Genomic DNA, 18,260 nt, shown 5'->3' with positions numbered 1-18,260 from the left:
ACGAAACACATGAATACAGTACCCTAAGATTCTGCTATTTTTAATATGCTCAGCAGTATCGGTATTATAAAAGTACAAAACATTATTTTGATATAATTTTTAATAGTGTCAAACACATTTTGTGTGGTCAAAACTAAAAAAAACATTTTTGCTGTTTGATATGATCTAAACTGCATTAAAACTGCATTATTTTTGGATTAAAGTAGCTGATTCAGGGTACAATATTAAAATTATTTAACAATCAAACTGCAATTGACCAATCATGCTTGATGTCATGTTTTCGTGGAATGTTGCTTCTTGTCAATTTACTCATCCGCTTTTAGATCATCAAATTATTAACTGATCAAAGGTAATTATTGATGGATTTGACTTTGACAATGTTCTGATGATTAAGAGTACAGCTTGCTAAGAGGATTATACTATACAGTATAGTTTTTAACAGAAAATATTGTTTTAATTTTTATATGTATTAACTAGTCTTGCATAAGCAAAACTTAATCGAAAATTTCTATTTCTATCTCACAAAATATGCGAAAAGTAATAAAGGGACCCCAAACATTATATGGGGCCCCGCGAATGCACGCTACGCTTCTGCATAGAAAGTTTGACATAATATTTTAATATGAAGTATTATGCTTCAACATCTAGTAAATAATAAAAACTATTTATGGAAAAGTATCTCCGTCAAAAACATGTTCTACAATACTTGTCAAAAATGTGTACCTAGGTACACATTTTCAATACATTTGCAATATTTAGGTGGCCTTCAGCGGTATCAGGCTGATGTTGCATGACAGTTTGAAAGGAACCTTTAAAACGGTAATAGTATATGAGTTACATTTCCTTAGTTTTTATTATTCATAGTTCAACATCTAATAAATCTGCCCCTGTTCTAGCAGTATCTCGTTCACAAGTGTTTACAAGTCTCACATTAGGTCACCTAAGATTCCTATTAAGATTATTAGATGTAAATAACTATGATCTAATTCTGTTACCTCAGTTTTGTCGTCATATTTCATTTTATCGTAGGTATTTAACGTATACGGTAAAACGGGTTCCTATATGGCTATCTAGCACCTAAGAACGAGTTTTACACATAAGTTAAAAGATTTACGCAATCTTTTTTATATCATTCAATTAATTATGTCTTTTGCATTGGTATTTCGTATATTTTGGAGGTCACGTGTTTTCGAGGAAGGCTAAAGCTTAGATATATTTTATCCATACGAGGGCTGCTATTTATGTATCCGGAATTAAAAAAAGAAACAAACATATATCATTTAATATGGTTTTATTGCTTTTCAAAATATTCGCCGCGATGATCGACACACTTTTGCATACGCTGGAACCAATTTTCATAGCACTTTTTCCATTCTGATTGAGGTATCTCCAAAACGTGCATTTTGAACGCATCAACAGCCTCTTCGCGGCTCGAAAAACGTTGACCACGTAATTTGTTCTTCGCGTATGGAAATAAAAAGAAATCGTTAGGTGCCAAATCAGGGCTGTACGGCGGATGACCAGTCAATTCGATCTTTTGACCCTCCAAAAACTGAGTTGTTTCAGCTGAGGTGTGACAGCTAGCATTGTCGTGATGTAATATGATTCTGCGTTGTCGGTTGTCCTTTCTTATTTCTTCAAAGACTTCTGGTAAACAAATGGTCGTATACCATTCAGAATTAACCGTTTTACGATTCTCTAATGGCACTGTAGCCACATGTCCATTAATTCCAAAAAAACAGGCGACCATTTGCTTCAAAGTACTTTTTGCACGAGTAACTTTTGTTGGTTTCGGCTCATCTTGGAACACCCACACCGTTGACTGTTGTTTAGTTTCGGGGTCATATGCATAGATCCAAGATTCATCACCTGTGTAGATATTATAAACGGCTTTTGACGTACCACGGTTGTATTTTTTTATCATTTTTTTGCACCAATCGACACGAGCCCGTTTTTGATCGATTGTCAAGTTGTGCGGAATCCAACGCGAACATATTTTTTTTACAGCCAAATGTTCGTGTAATATCTTATGTATGCTCGTCATACTTATGCCTAAGGACGCCTCTATCTCGCGATATGTAACATGACGATCACGCATTATTAGTTCCCGCACAGCATCTATATTTTGTGGGACAACAGCTGTTTTTGGGCGACCTTCTTTATTTTCATCCGTGAGCATAGACCGCCCACGATTAAACTCACTGTACCAGTGATAAACAGTGGTTTTTGATGGTGCTTCATCTCCAAAAGTTGCGGTGAGTTGAATAAAGCACTGTTGTTGATTTAGCCCACGCCGAAAATCGTAGTAAATCATTGCACGAAAATGTTCACGCGTTAAATCCATGGCAAATGAAGACACGCAATTTTCAAAATGACGCCACAATGGAAAAATAATTGACAGTCACATGAAACAAAATGTATTCTTCAACCAAAGAGTTCTATTTTCAAATGTTGTAATTACTTTTTAAATATTGTTCTTGTAAGTGGCCAGTTCCGGATACATAAATAGCAGCCCTCGTACTAATATTATAAATGCGAAAGTGTGTCTGTCTGTGTGCTACGTCTTCACGCTTAAACCGCTGAACCGATTTTGCCGAAATTTAGTATGGAGATACTTTGAGGCCCGGTAAAGGATATTGGATACTTTTTATCGCGACGAATTGTACGGTTTCCGCGGAATAAACTTATTTTGGCGCAACGGAGTTGCGGACATCAATCTATTATACTAATCAGATGCTAATATTATAAAGCAGAAGAGTTTGTTTGTTTGTTTGAACGCGCTAATCTCAGGAACTACTGGTCCGATTTGGAAAATTCTTTCAGCGTTAGATATCCCATTTATCGAGGAAGGCTATACATATAATAGGCGCGAATACATAGGAGCGAAGAAATATAGGAAAATGTGAAAAAAAACGGGGGAAATTATTTGAAAGCAATTTTTATGTTATTTGGCATAGATAAGAAGTAGACCTCGTGAAGGATCATAGGCTATTTTTTGTGGACTAATTTGTCTGTGAAATATCTAATTTATGCGGGCGAAGCCGCGCGGAACGTCTAGTTGTAACATACAATATGATTACAACGTTGTTTTGATATGTTTCAGAATTCAGTAAATATACTTACTTCTTATCAGTGACAATATTACAGAGCCTATTTGGTCCAGATTAATAATCTAGTCTGTGTTATCAATTTATTTCTTAGCTCTTATCAGTATGATTTGACTCTATCATAGAGATACGAGTCATACGCGGATAGTGTGGGATTTAACCATATTTTCTTTACTATGAAAGGAGGTGGTAGTCTGTATTTGGTAAGCTTTCGAATTTAGCTGAGCTGATTATGATAATTGATAAGTTATAGCTTAGAACACTTGCGCTTAGATCTGCTTTCATGCTCAAAAATACATTTAATAAATGCGATAGTGTGTCTGTTTGTTACCTCTTCACGCCTAAACTGCTGAACCGATTTTGCTGAAACTTGGTATGGTGATACTTTAAGGCCCGGTAAAGGATATGGGATACTGTTTACCCACGAAAAATGTACGGTTCCCGCGCGATAAACTGATTTTGGCACAGCGGAGTTGCGGGCGTCATCTAGTCATAAGATGTTTCTTACGAAGTCACATTATCTGAGAGTTTCTCGTGTGTCGAAATAGCTCCGTTCACCAGTCACCACAGACCTTTAACGATTCGCAACGTCATTATAATGGAGATTGCTACGGTATATTCACTATGCCAGTCCCGTTACCACAGCATACTACTGCAGTAGAGTAAATCAGCGGTGGCCTTGAAATCTAACTCGCACGTAAAGTCAAGTTGTACGCTCGTGCGACGCGATACAGATTTTTAGTGTTCCATACCCAAAGGGTAAAAACGGGACCCTATTACTGAGACTTCAATAGCTGTCCGCGATAGCTGTCCGTCTGTTTCCAGGCTGTAACTCAAGAACGGTAATAGTTAGAGAGTTGAATTTTTCACACATTATGTAAGTATTATATCTGTTGCCGCTAGACAACAGATATTAAAAACAAAATAAATTCAATATTTAGAGGGGCCTCCCATACAACAAACGTGATTTTTCAAGCATTTTTTGCTCAGTATCAACGATGACAACTGGTAGGCACTTGAAATGTACATAAAATACTCAACTATTTATACTTTGACAATTAATAATAAAATTTAATTAAAATAAATAATTAATTCCATACAAAAAAACACATTTTTTTACTATTTTTGCTCTATAATGGTACGGAACTCTAACGTCCAAAGTCCAACTCGCACTTGGCCGATTTTTTTACTTCAAGTTGCTCGAAATCACGCTAATCTCTTCGGCCACGCAGAAGATCGCCGGTGGTGCTAGTCTACTGCAGTATATATAATATTTATATTGTACCGTTACTTTGCCATGCCATACAAGAAAGTTTATTCCCTCCTTCCCGTTGCTCATGGGTTGAAGCATTAGCCGTTAGCGCCATAAACTTCATAGCTTATTACAGCCATTCTCAAAGTGTGCTCCGTGGAGCTCCTGCAAGGCCTATCACCTATGGGCCAGGCCACAACACTGCGTTGCGGCGTCGCGTCGTATCGCAAAAACAACATCGCACAGAAATGCGATGCGATGTCGCAACTCGCAACGCAAAAATTTCATATAGTATATACATCGGAAGTATATTATATAATAATCCGAGCTCTTTACATGATCGGAAATTTTCACGATGCGTTCTGCGGCGTCGTAGATTTATACGATGCGACGCCGCAACGTCGCAGTGTTGTGGTCTGGCCCTTAGGGCGGCGTTCTGCGGCGACCAAAAATAATACATAATTTACTACATACAAGTTGGAACGAACTATCGCCAGCAATATTTCCGGACCGATACGATCTGAAAACCTTTAAGAAGAGAGCGTATTGCCTGCAAGTTGCAACTCTTCTGATGTTGCGAGTGTCCATGGGCGAGGCTAGTTGCTTTCCTTCAGGTGATCCGTCCGCTTGTTTGCCCACTAATTAAAAAAATGTATCTTAAATAATGTCATAGTGTTAAGGTAAATGAGCATGTAAGTCGTTTTCACCTGAAGGCGATCGGTTCCGGTGTTCTGCCGCGTCGAATGGCCGGTTTCTCTGCATGCATGATTCTGCCGTCCGCCATCGATACGGGCATTGACCAATTGCTGTGCTCGTCTTTTTTTAGAAAGCCGCAACGAATTCGAAGTCTTTCTCCTTTAGATAATACCTTTGTTATGTCATCAGTCATCACTCATCATTATCGACACTTAAGTCACGCCACAAGCAACAATTTGACTGCTCATGAGATCCTAAAAATGTTTTTTAGGGTGAAGCCAAAACTAATTTGTGAGTTGTGAGCCGTAGAATTTCGGCTGGCAGAAATTCTGCTGCATTCAGTTCCATACAAAAGTCCTGCTTGATTCACACGAGCGTAATTTTGTGGGTCATGATTTGTATGAAAATTGAAAAGATATTTAATTTACGCGACCGAAATTCTGCGATTCGTTTTCTTCTATTTTTACGTAGCGTATTAAGTATTTAACCGATACCGTAAATCCAAATTTCAGCCATATTCCTAATCTATTTTGCACACGAAGTCCATAGATTTATCCACCATACTAATATTAAAAAATCGAAAGTATGTCTGTTACCTCTTCGCTTTTGTTGCTGAACATATTTGTTATGAATCTTGTTATAGAGTTAGGCAAAGGACAAGCTTTGTCCCATAAAAAAAACACTTAATGCTCACAGCTCAATCCAGTTGCGGGAAACTTCTAGAATCTAGTATATTGTAAGTATAAAATATGATATACATTACCTAAAATGGTCAGTGACCTCATTTAGGCGTCATACTTACCTCATCTGTAACATTAATATGATACTTATTATTGTATCAACTTACCTGATAAAAACTTGATTATTTTGCACATAAAAATAGGCTTGAATTAGGTCATATTTTTCTATAATTAAAATGTTATGATACCGAAACATTTAGAATTTTGGCTGTTTTATGACATAATGTGTGTTATTGTATAATACGAACATACATTATTTCAAAGTTAGTTACGAAATAACCTACCTTATTTATATGGATTTTTAAGTCATTTGAATTTAAAGTAGCGATTAGGTATCACTTTCAAGTATCTAATGAGACAATAATATCCTGAATTATAATTATTTACCTACTCGTTTATCGCTTTCCTTGCAAACAATGCCATTGAGAGTTCAATAACTTGTACAACATTTAGCAACATACTTGCTATTACAGTATTTATATTGCTAAAATATAATGCTAAACGTCACAATTTATAGCAACAATAATCGTTAGAATGACGATATAATAAGTATCAGTCTTATTTGGCCTATGTAAAAATTGAAAAGTCAAATCCGATTTTTGTCAAGTTTCCGAAGTCACTGAAAAAGTTACTTGGCGCTAACGAATCAGTAACTTAAAAAATCATTCGGTTCATTATCAGGTAATTGATATCTGAATCTCATACTATGTGTTATTTTACGTTATCTACAGTGTAGTATAGCAACTCTATTATCATGATAGTGTGATAAGTGATAACACAGCTATTCCGTATTTAGGTGACTGATAACGGACTCGGTCATACACCAACACCGTACACGATAATAGGTGATTGTAGACTGTTAGTTTCAGATAAAGACCGAGAAAAATAAATCAAAAAGCCTAATCCCATCTTTTTCTGGAGCCTTCTAGTCAAAAAATTTTATACAGTATAAAATTTAGTGCCTCGATTCTTAATTTTGATTGTAGCTGTCTAATTAATTATTTAACAAGTAGGTACATATACATAAGAGCTTAGTTCTATGATAATAAAATAATTGTATTTTAAACATTTACTACTATGCTACTAATAATTTAAATATTGTTACATATGAATTTGACTGCCACAGGACTCTCTTTAATTTTTAAAACATAACTACTGGAATAGAGCTCATCAAATTAACATACCTTCTGCGGCTCATAATAGTATTAATATAACGTAAACCCATTAGTGACGTTCTTAAATAGATTGAAAATCACATTAACTTGACCAATGAGGCCTGCGTATGAGGCTTTATTGATTGTCAATAAATTTTACAGTAAATAGGTCAAACGCCATTAATAGTAGAGATTTTTTCACAAGGGTGAGATTTTTCAAGTTTCTGAAAATAGTTTTTTCAGAAACTTGAAAAATCTACTGCGAAAACTGATTTGATTTCAGAATAGTTCTTAGTTTTGAGTTTTTGACCAACAAGACGTTTAAATAAATAAAATTCTTCACACTGTCTTAGTACGGCATTCAATTAATTACGATTTGTTATGCCATGAGAAGTCATCACCATCCTCATCATCGTCATGATCCGAAAATGTATGAGCAGCATTGGGCTGGAGCAGTGGTTCTTAACCTTTTAGTCATGAGGGACCATCTTACCAAAGGTGTATAATAATAATAGCTCCCACACCGGTTTCGGTGACTGTGGCCGGTTTCATTGAAACCAGGCCAGCTACGCAGGAGTAATTTTGTAGTGTCCAAGTGCAGTACACAAGAGCACTCTCTATTCCTTTACTCTCATAACCCAGTGGGACGGAAGACCGACACGACCGGCGAGAGATCAGGCGCAGGACCGACTTTTTACATGCCCATCCGACGCATGGATCATCTTACTTGTCAGACAATCAGGTGATCAGCCTGTAATGTCCTAACCAATCTTGGAAATTACATGTTTCCAACGCGGAAATCGAACCCACGACCTCCGAGTCAAGAGCCGCGCTCTATACCACTAGACCACGGAACACTAAAAATGTGTCTTGCCGGGGACCACCCAGTTGGTTTACCTAAATTAAGGGTTGTTTGATGAAGAAAACAAGCACAATTTCATAATAGGCACTCATTTTTTTTTTGCAAAAATCTAAAAGTTGCAGATTTTAATTTAATGTGATTTTTGTGACTGCAAACTCTTACCAACTTCTGAATTCTCACATATTTTTAGGATAGCCTCTCGGACCTCTTGGAATGTCTTCAACGACCACCAGTGGTCCGCGGACCACCGGTTAAGAACCACTGGGCTGGAGAATGTACTCTATGGAGTATGAAGATTGGAGTCACAAATCACAATACATTCTGTGGTCCTAAAAACCTGCCTTCGGACACAAAAAAATCGTCTATATATAAACGTTAGATCATGATCTGATTAAGATCGACGTGACGTCACGCGCGTAGATCTCACGTAGGTCCCGTTTCATCGAAAGTTCTTCGCTTAGTACCGTTACCTTAAAGGTATTTTCGTGTACCGGTACCAGTCGACCTTCTACTTACGTAACTTTGATTATTGCTTCATATCAATCAGCGCTTCGTTACTCTTAACCTATAGAAAATCCATACTAATAGTATAAATGCGAAAGTGTGTCTGTCCGTTACCTCTTCATGCCCAAACCGCTAAACCGATTTTGCTATTTGGTATGAAGATACTTTGAGTCCCGTGGAAGGACATAGGGTACTTTTTACCCGGAAAATGTACGGTTCACGCGTGATAAACGAGTTTTGGCGCAACGGAGTTGCGAGCGTCTTGTAGTATAAAATACCTTTATAATAATTCTTGTTATGACCGACCACGTGATGATTATGAAGAAACGACGTATCTTCTTAATGATCATAAAGGCAAGCAATATTATATTGCTATACTGTGGCTTACTGCTAAGCCACAGTATAGCAATATAATATTGCTTAGAGACTGTGACTAAGCGTAAAGTAAGAAAACGAAACAGCAAGCGTACAACAGGCTGTGAAACTTTCTTTCCTTCTGTCGTACGAAGTTAATAAGGGTCACAAGTCACATGACGTCCTGACGTGAGTTTAACACTTTTTCCCGTCCAAAAGAATGCACAACTCCGGTTAAGAAATTTTCGCCTAAAATATTAACTGCCACTGCAGACGATTTCACACAGTAAATTATCTTCTGGCTCGAAACCTGCCCAAAGTTTATTAGTGTTGCCAATATAAAGGTAAGTTCCCTCGATAACATTGGTAATACGTCATAGAATAGGTCAATAGGGGCAGCCCCTTTGTGACTTTTTACGTTTTGTTAACACAAAGTAATTATTGTTTCCATTGTTCCTAAACCAAACTTTCACAAATCCAACATGCCTTTTTACTCAAAAGTTGACTGTAAACTCTTTAAAGTTTTCAAACCATAAAGAAAGCAAGCCCGAGTTTCTGTTTTGCTTTTTAGGGTTCCATACCCAAAGGTTAAAGACTTCGTTCTCTGTCCGTCTGTCTGCAGGCTGTCTGTCTGTCTTTCTGTCTGTCTCCAGGCTGTATCTCAAGAACCGCTGTAGCTAGACTTCTGAAATTTTCACAGATTGTGTATATTCGTTGCCGCTATAACAACAAATACTAAAAACAAAATAAAATTAATATTTAAAGGGGGCTCCCATACAACAAACGTGTTTTTTTCGGCCTTTTTCGCTCTATATCAATAATGGCAAGGGGTAGGCACTTGAATTTTTCACTAATTCTTCTGTTAAGTATATGTGTACTTTAATATTTAATAATAATATTAAAATAAAATAAAAATTTAAGGGGGGCTCCCATACAAAAAACACATTTTTGACCTATTATTGCTCTGTATCGGTATTTTTTTTTATCGTCAGTTGTAGAGGTTCTACATTTATCTGCTGCTGCTATTTTTTTTCTAAGGAGGTTTCATGTTGTTAATCTGTGATATTGAATAAAGGCCTCTTAACACGAATGGCTGGGGTCTGAACTCAGGAGAGATGTGACCTCTATTATCTTGGAAGTGGCTGGAGAACTGGGTCGATACTATACCTATTGAATATAAGATGTACTTCTATACAAATAACCATCGTAGTGAATATATAATATAGGTTATTTGTATAGGCTCGCCTGGCTCGTATTATAAAGCTGAAAAGTTTGTTTGTTCCCAATGCTTGTTCCCAATGCAATGGCTGTTTTACCACTTCCTGATAAGTGCCGGATAGGCTATCTACAACTCAAATTGACAGATAGAATATCGACTATGAAGTATCTATCAGATTTAAGTCCTTACTTAAATCTGATAGATACTTCTATAGAATAGATTTTATACGTGGGAGAGCCATGCTTCGGCACGAATGGGCCGGCTCGACCGGAGAAATTCTCCACGTTCTCACAGAAAACCGGCGTGACACAGCGCTTGCGCTGTGTTTCGCCGAGTGAGTGAGTTTACCGGAGGCCCAATCCCCTACCCTATTCCCTTCCCTACCCTCTCCCCTATTCCCTTCCCTTCCCTTCTCTACTCTCCCCTATTCCCTTCCCTTTCCTTCCTTACCCTCCCCTATTACCCTGTTCCCTCTTAAAAGGCCGGCAACGCACTTGCAGCTCTTCTGATTCTGCGAGTGTCCATGGGCGACGGAAGTTGCTTTCCATCAGGTGACCCGTTTGCTCGTTTGCCCCCTTTATTTCATTAAAAAAAAACTCCATACCAAGTAAAATTATATGTTTTACTGTAATTAAGTTAAAGTAATAAGTAATTAAACAGCATGAAATTACTATCGTATCAAAGTAATTAGTAGCTAATAACTATTAGACTTATCTATAGTATGTCATGCGAAAATAGAATGTAGTTTCTGAGAATGCTCGTAAGTCGTAACTTCTTGCTCTTCTGATGCTGAAGGCCCTATGTCCTTCAGATTAATACTTTGATCTTAAGAATACTCGACCTCGGTTGATCTCTGTAAACACTTGAAATCTCTCAGGTAAACCTAAAAAAATATACGCTGGCACCACAATATGAAAATATACAGTAGAGTAACTAAATCAAATTCCGTGAAAGACGAGTTTTTAAACGCACCGTCGCGTAGGCGTACTACGAAAACGTTTTGAGACTCAATTCTTAATCGGATGAGAATGCCGCGTCCTGCTCTAACAACGTAATTTCTCGTTTGTTAGAGTGGGGCGCGGCATTCTCGTACGATTGTTTGAGTCTCAAAACGGTTTCGTGATACGGCAACTGTTACGTGTCACGTCATATTGTTTTGCTACTTTAAGTTACCTTAAGGTACCTGCGATTTCCCTAAAAATTTAAAAAACTGTAAATTATAATGTGTGCGTGCGCCGTACTCTATTTCAGGCGGAAATGTAAGATATTCTACTGTATTTTTTTTTATGAAAGAAGGGGGCAGACGAGCAAACGGGTCACCTGATGGAAAGCAACTTCCGTCGCCCATGGACACTCGCAGCATCAGAAGAGCTGCAGGTGCGTTGCCGGCCTTTTAAGAGGGAATAGGGTAATAGGGGAGGGTAGGGATGGGAAGGGAAGAGAAGGGAATAGGGGATGATAGGGAAGGGAATTGGGCCTCCGGTAAACTCACTCACTCGGCGAAACACAACGCAAGCGCTGTTTCACGCCGGTTTTCTGTGAGAACGTGGTATTTCTCCGGTCGAGCCGGCCCATTCGTGCCGAAGCATGGCTCTCCCACGTATCTGTATTTTTTAAATATTGTCACAGAATAGATAATAATACACTGTACAAGTAATATTGTGCCAATACGTCACGTCTTAATGTATCCGTATAGGTAATTGCGTTGCTTGTTAACTCATTTATTACAAAACCCAATTAATAAAAACAGGAAGATATTAACTGTGGCGCCACCGGTTAAGTTGTTTTTAAGTTTTTAATCGTTTGGGCTCATTTGTGCGAGAGCATAAAATTATAATATCGACAACAGTCGTCGTCTTCGATCTTTGCATATTTTCTATTTTATTTTTTTTGTAATTGGACATAATTACTGCTAGAAGCACCAACATGCATAGTCAGTAAACCATTGAGATACTATTTATAGGAGAGAGCCTTATATCGGTGTATAAGCGTCAAAAGCGTGTAATGTTATGTCCTACTTACTAGGACATAACAAAGGAGTCGGTCTGCATATTTCATGTAATAAAAGTGTTAATAAAGGTTTTTAGTGAACATTTTATGCTAGATATTGTTGAGTTTTGTGGTTCCGCTAAATAGTAAACCATAAGAATGGCCAAAGAATGCCTCAAAAAACGTGGATTTAACATTAAATACGTAAGTTTTGAACAACGTTTTTTGGGCTTTTCAATCGGTATTTTTGTAAGCTAAAAAGATAATTTATAAGTTTAATGATCCCTAATTCGTGCTATATAAGGCATTAGTGCTAAAAATGTCACATCATAAACTAAATGACTTTCTTTTCTGGATTGTAATGTGCTTAGAAATGATGGACGAATATAAATATTCAAGAAAATAAACGCACACTACTTGTATGAAAATAAGCACAAAATGGCCACGCGATGACGGGCTAAGGTTACATCTATACTATAATTTTTCATCTATTCAGTAAACCAAAGTTTTGTTCGACGTTTGATAACGTTTCTGTCAATATTCTGATATGTCATAATATGACGTATGCGACATGTCGGATTTTGGTCGGATTATTTACTGTATTTGCTAGTAGCGTCCTCTGCGTAATTGTAACCTATTCCTGTACAAAAAATAATTTAGTTCTATAAATATTATCTTGCTATACTGTTTAATAGAAGAATGTAACTTTTTAATTAACTTGGTTTTATGAAACCCATAGAAAACGTACCTAAATAATAATTTAAATATAACGTGACGTTAACAGCGATTTATGTATTTAAAATAGAATGACCTTGAAACTCTGAATTACAATGAAAGGTTTACGCTTTTGTTTACACGTCATCTTGTAAGTATGTAACTCATAAACTTACATAGTATTATTGTATAATAATTAGAGAAGATGCGATATTTTGACCCAAATATTTAACCCAAAAAAGTGCATTTTTGTGTTAGAGATTAGAGTTCTTATCCTTTAAAGGAATTAAAAGATCACAAGGGTTCTTGGCCTTTAAAGGAATTAAGAAGTTTTACAGTACTTCAAAGTTGTGTACCATAGGATTAAGTGTAAGTACCTACGGGATGTTGGGAAACCTAAGGTAAAACAGTGTGGCCTCTATCTCGTTGATAAGATGTAAACATGATAGCTAAATACCTACAAAATACAAATATGTAAACTCTACAAGAAAAGAGCTTTTGATAGACCGGCAACGCACAACGAACGAAGAGTCGCAAACCCTTCATGGAGGAATATGTCCTCTAGTTATCGCTTTTCATCAGGCGATTCATTTGCTCTTGTGACATTCATACTAATATTATAAATGTGTCGTTACGAAAGTGTGTCTGTATGTTACCTCTTCGCGCTTAAACCGCTGAACTGGTTTTTGATGGGTATGGAGATACATTGAGTCCCGGGAAATGAAATATGATACTTAGGGTGAAGCCAAACGAGCGTAATTTTGTGAGTCTTGACTCGTGAGTCGCAGAATTTCTGTCTCGCACAAAATATATATTTTCATACAATATCATGACTCACAAAATTACGCTCGTCTTCACCCTTATTCGGTAAAAAAATATGTAAGGTTCCCGCGATTAACGAATCTTGGTGCAACGGAGTTGCTTGCGGGCGACATCTAGTAAAAAACATGAAATTTATTTCAAAAGGAATTATTTTTTGGCGAGTAACAAAATTACCCTCAGCTAAGTATCCAAATATATATAGCTCTATGATATGAATGTCCTCATATTTTCACCTTCAAGATTCAGACTTACTCATCAATATCCGGGATAAAGCATAAATCAATCTTACAATTGGCACAAATTGTATCTACTCAAAACACGAGACTAATCGAAAAGCGTAAAGAATAGGCATTCCTTATGCAGTGAAATCCAATGCTGACTGGTCACGGAGTGCCCAACAAGTAACAACCCATTCGAATTGGACGACCTTACGAGTCATCGTTAGCAGGTGAGACCACTTTCTGCTATGGCCTGAATCCGAAATGCCTAAGCACAATAATAATAATCATGCTCTATAATGAAAATTGACTGACCTAAATCCGAAATGCCTAAACCCAATAATCAAAGACTCAAGCTCTACCTCGTATTTAAGGGAATGGGAACCACATGGTTCCATACTATAACACAAAAATAGTGAGGCACTGAATCTATATATATATAAAACTCAAAGGTGACTGACTGACTGATTGACATAGTGATCTATCAACGCACAGCCCAAACCACTGGACGGATCGGGCTGAAATTTGGCATGCAGGTAGATGCTATGACGTAGACATCCGCTAAGAAAGGATTTTGATTAATTCCAACCCCAAGGGGTTCAAATAGGGGATGAAAGTTTGTATATAATAATACTTCTTAACGCGAGCGAAGCCGCGGGCAAAAGCTCGTTTTATCATAATTTTGGAATTTTATTTGTCCCTATATTCGCCGTTTGGCCTTTAAAGTGTAGTCCCCGTGCAGATTTTTATGTCGGTTCTTCTTGCCAGGTTAGTTCTTGAACAGTTTTAAATGTTTCATTTCATTGTATAGCTTCGGTAAATAATTTGCATCGGAATTACTGTTTTGACTTAGCTCTTATCTGCAGACTACGCGGCTGGCTCTATAAACTTGGCAGATAACTACTGCCTGTGGTGAAACGATAATGCACTATTTACTTCCATATCTAAGGCATGTAAGATGCAGGCATTTACTGTAGGAATGCGCGTTTATTACAAGCATACCAAGTAGATACCCTTTAAGCTGTTGTTGCGGCAAATCCAATAATTTTAGAAAGGAACGCTAACGAATGCAGAATCGTGTGCGGTTGACATTAAAGTTTATAGAGTAAGAGCCAGCGACTGCCTGACTTAACAGACCCTAAGGCTACCCCTAAAATTTGACTTTGAGGTCTGGTAGTAGGAAGCAACTGTCACAAGTATCTGTCAGTGGAAGACGAGATTCCAACAGTTATTCCCAAGAAAATAAGATAAAGAAATTGAGCTTTATACAGTGTACTTCACCGTCGGCACTGGATACCTTCTAAAGCAGAGGTTACCAAACTTATTTTGTCCACCGCCCACTTTAAGAACAAGTTATATTTTAGCGCCCCCATTGTTTCAATTTAAAATGCATCCAGATGAAATAAATCACCCCCTAAGCCTCTACACAACGCCCATTTTTTTTCTGGGTCCGACACCGCCCGCTTCAGACCTTCAGCGCCTACAAGGGGGCGTTATCGCCCACTTTGGGAAAGGCTGTTCTAAAGTAACCGCGACCGAAACTCCATAGTTTCAGGTCGTTCTTACTCCTATAAACTATTACGAGTCACAATATGGGAAAAGTTAATGCGAGTCACAATAAGGGAAAAGTTTTTTATAAAATGAGGAAAATCTGGCTGTCACTGGCTCTTAAATGGCCATTATAACATTGGATATAAGCGTTTGGACCAAGGCCGGCACAATTGATAACATTCGACATTTATCGAAACTGCGACAAAACGTTGTAAAAATATACTGTCGGCCTTAAAACTAAGCAATAATGTATCCTGACGTAGGTTTTGCAATATTACGACATACGTTTGTAACACAATATAGAGGTAAATATAATTTAGTTTTTAACAGAATACTACTAAAATCTAAATGATATTTACCTCTGGCTGTTTAGCCTAAGTTATTTTTATGCCTTTCCTTTATTTACTTGAAATCAAACTTTAAAACAGAATAAGGTTTGCTACTCAAAGCTATTTAAAGTCACGCCAATGTGTGTGTGCGGTCTATTTAATAATATCTAATATAAAAATGGTATACTCAGTAGACTATCTTTACTAGGTACTAAAATATAACGCTAAAATATGCTCAAAGCCTAGAAAATCATTTAATTAACTTACAAAGAATTGCTAGAATTGCTTAATTTGAATCAGTTTCAATTTCCTTTCAATTTGAACCAGGTGGGGTTCAGTAAAATGCATACAAAAAGAAACATCCGATAACATCAATAATATTCTTGCACTACAATAATATTGTTCGGCGTAGATATTCAAGGTTATCGGTGCATTATGTTCATGATATCACCAGTTTAACAATATCAATAAATGTGGACTATACATAATATGGTATACTTGTTATTCCAAGTCTTATAAAAAACCTATATTCCATGCTCATTAGTCTTAGGTAATAAAAATCATAAATCATAATAATATTATTATTAAAGATTAATAACTACCAGGTAGAAATCATAACAGATTTATCTGTAAAGCGATGAAACTAACACCTAGGTGAAAGGAATTAAGTAAAATATTAATTTGTAAGTTATATCAAACACATTGTTAAATATTTGACATGTAGCGCCATCTCTCGCTGAGTAACTGAATCAATAAAAAATATTATTCAAGGTAAGTATTGTTTTCTTAGAACGTGCGTTTGTGGAAAATGTGTATTATGAATAATGATATTGTGGTATTTTTCCCAGAATCGTTGCATATAAAATTGGGGCACAAAATAATATTGGAGTACGTTGAAATTGACTTACTTATTATGAGGGCAAAAGCATTGACAGTATGTCTATTGTCCATTCAACGAAATTACCGGTCACCACTCCAAAAACGTAGGATATACTGTCGTGCGTCATGATCATGGAAGCTGGCCATGCTTAAAGTCTTCTAAATAGTAAACACCATAAGAATTGACCTGTTTCTAGACAAGTTTCAATTGATTTCTTAAGTAGGCGTAACGGCTAACCCGTTAAATGAATTACTTGGAGACGAAATCGAGTTCAAATTTATATTGTGTTGTGTTATATTGTGTTGTTGTGTTCAATGTGCATTGACAGTATGTCCATTCAACAAAATTTCCGCTCACCATTCGAAAAACGTAGGATAAACTGTCGTTTGGACGGAAGCTATCCATGCTTGTATAGCATTAAAAAGTCTCCTAATTAGTAAACACCATAAGAATTGACCTATTTCCAGACAAGTTACAATTGATTTCTTAAGTAGGCGCATCAAACCCCCGTGAAATGAATTACACGGAGACGAAATCGAGTTCGAGTTAATTGACCCTTTGCTCTTTCACCGGACGTGTCATGTGATAGTCGTAACTAAAACGCGTTGAAATCATTACCGCCAAGTGTAGCGGAACGTCCGCGCATGCGAAATCGAGTGCATCGAAATGCATTCGAGTTTCGAGTGATGAGAGTCGAGAAGTTCAGATCAATGGTAGGTACTAGTAACTATTTTTATAAGCCCCACAAAAATGTTTTTTTTTAATGAAATAATGGGGCAAACGAGCAAACGGGTCACCTGATGGAGAGCAACTTCCGTCGCCCATGGACAGTCGCGGCATCAGAAGAGCTGCCGGTGCGTTGCCGTCCTTTTAAGAGGGAATAGGGTAATAGGGGAGGATAGGGAAGGGATAGGGGAGGGTAGGGGAGGGTAAGGAAGGAAAAAGGCTTTTCACAGCTTTCAGACGACTTTGCTCTATTTTGCCGGTGGGCGTGAAATTCAAAATGGTTTAGCTTCACGCGGCCACTAATAAAGTCCGGGCGGGCGGGCCATAGGTTGAGTATAGCTGCTTTAGATAGTCTCCCTTACTTACTAGAATCTAAACCTCAGGATGAACTCCTTGGTAGAGCTACAAGGTGCCCTCGCAGGTGTAGTGCATCGGCGATATTTGCGCACGCCCGCATAGACGGTTTTCACACCGTACTGCGACGTCGGATAGCATCGGTGATGTTCCGCACGTGGGGCAGCCCCAACAGCATCCTGAAAGTGCTCAGCGTCAAGCTGGACTGCCTCCTTCTGGGGCACTGGATCCATATGCATGTGCCCGGAGCGCCAGAAGGTGGCAAATACTTAAACTAATTTATTTTTGTAATCTATTACTAACATAGTTTTTAGATTTATTAGTTTAATAACAAAATATGAGTTAAAAAGCCTGAAATAAACGTACCTATTTTACTTTTACTAGAGATCGCCCAATGGTCGAAATTCGACCTTACTTGCAGCGACATTAGGATTACTACCTATATATTTTGTAAAAAATATTGACTTCATCATAGTTTTTTTCAATTCTTGTCTCTGGGACTCAGCTGATCTCAGACTGGCCGCTTAAGCATTGTCTAATCTAAAATTAAATAAAAAAAATCAATAATGATCCATTTTCAATTTGTCAACTTGTTGTCAACAGACTTCAAGCATAAATAAAAGAGTATAATTCGTATGTATAGGCTTGTCACTCAAAAATCTGTCATTTTTCCTAGTGGTAGTGTCGTAGTGTGTGTAACGTTTTATTTGTTAAAAATATATATGATAAAAGCATAATTTTAAAATGATATTAGCTCGATGCACTCCTTCACCATATAAACTATAACTG

At 37.3% G+C, this 18,260-nt stretch overlaps 1 protein-coding gene across 9 annotated transcripts in view; it reads left to right on the top strand.

Annotated features, from left to right (window-relative positions):
- Positions 1–18,260, top strand: part of LOC121731629 (CAP-Gly domain-containing linker protein 2) — a 72,943-nt gene that overhangs the window by 1,236 nt on the left and 53,447 nt on the right. The gene's annotated exons all lie outside the window — the stretch shown is intronic.

This window comes from Aricia agestis, chromosome 11 (assembly GCF_905147365.1).
Source record: "Aricia agestis chromosome 11, ilAriAges1.1, whole genome shotgun sequence".
NCBI lineage: Eukaryota > Metazoa > Arthropoda > Insecta > Lepidoptera > Lycaenidae > Aricia > Aricia agestis.
The sequence above is the reverse complement of the archived record's forward strand: the minus strand, read 5'-3'. Positions and strand labels throughout refer to the sequence as shown.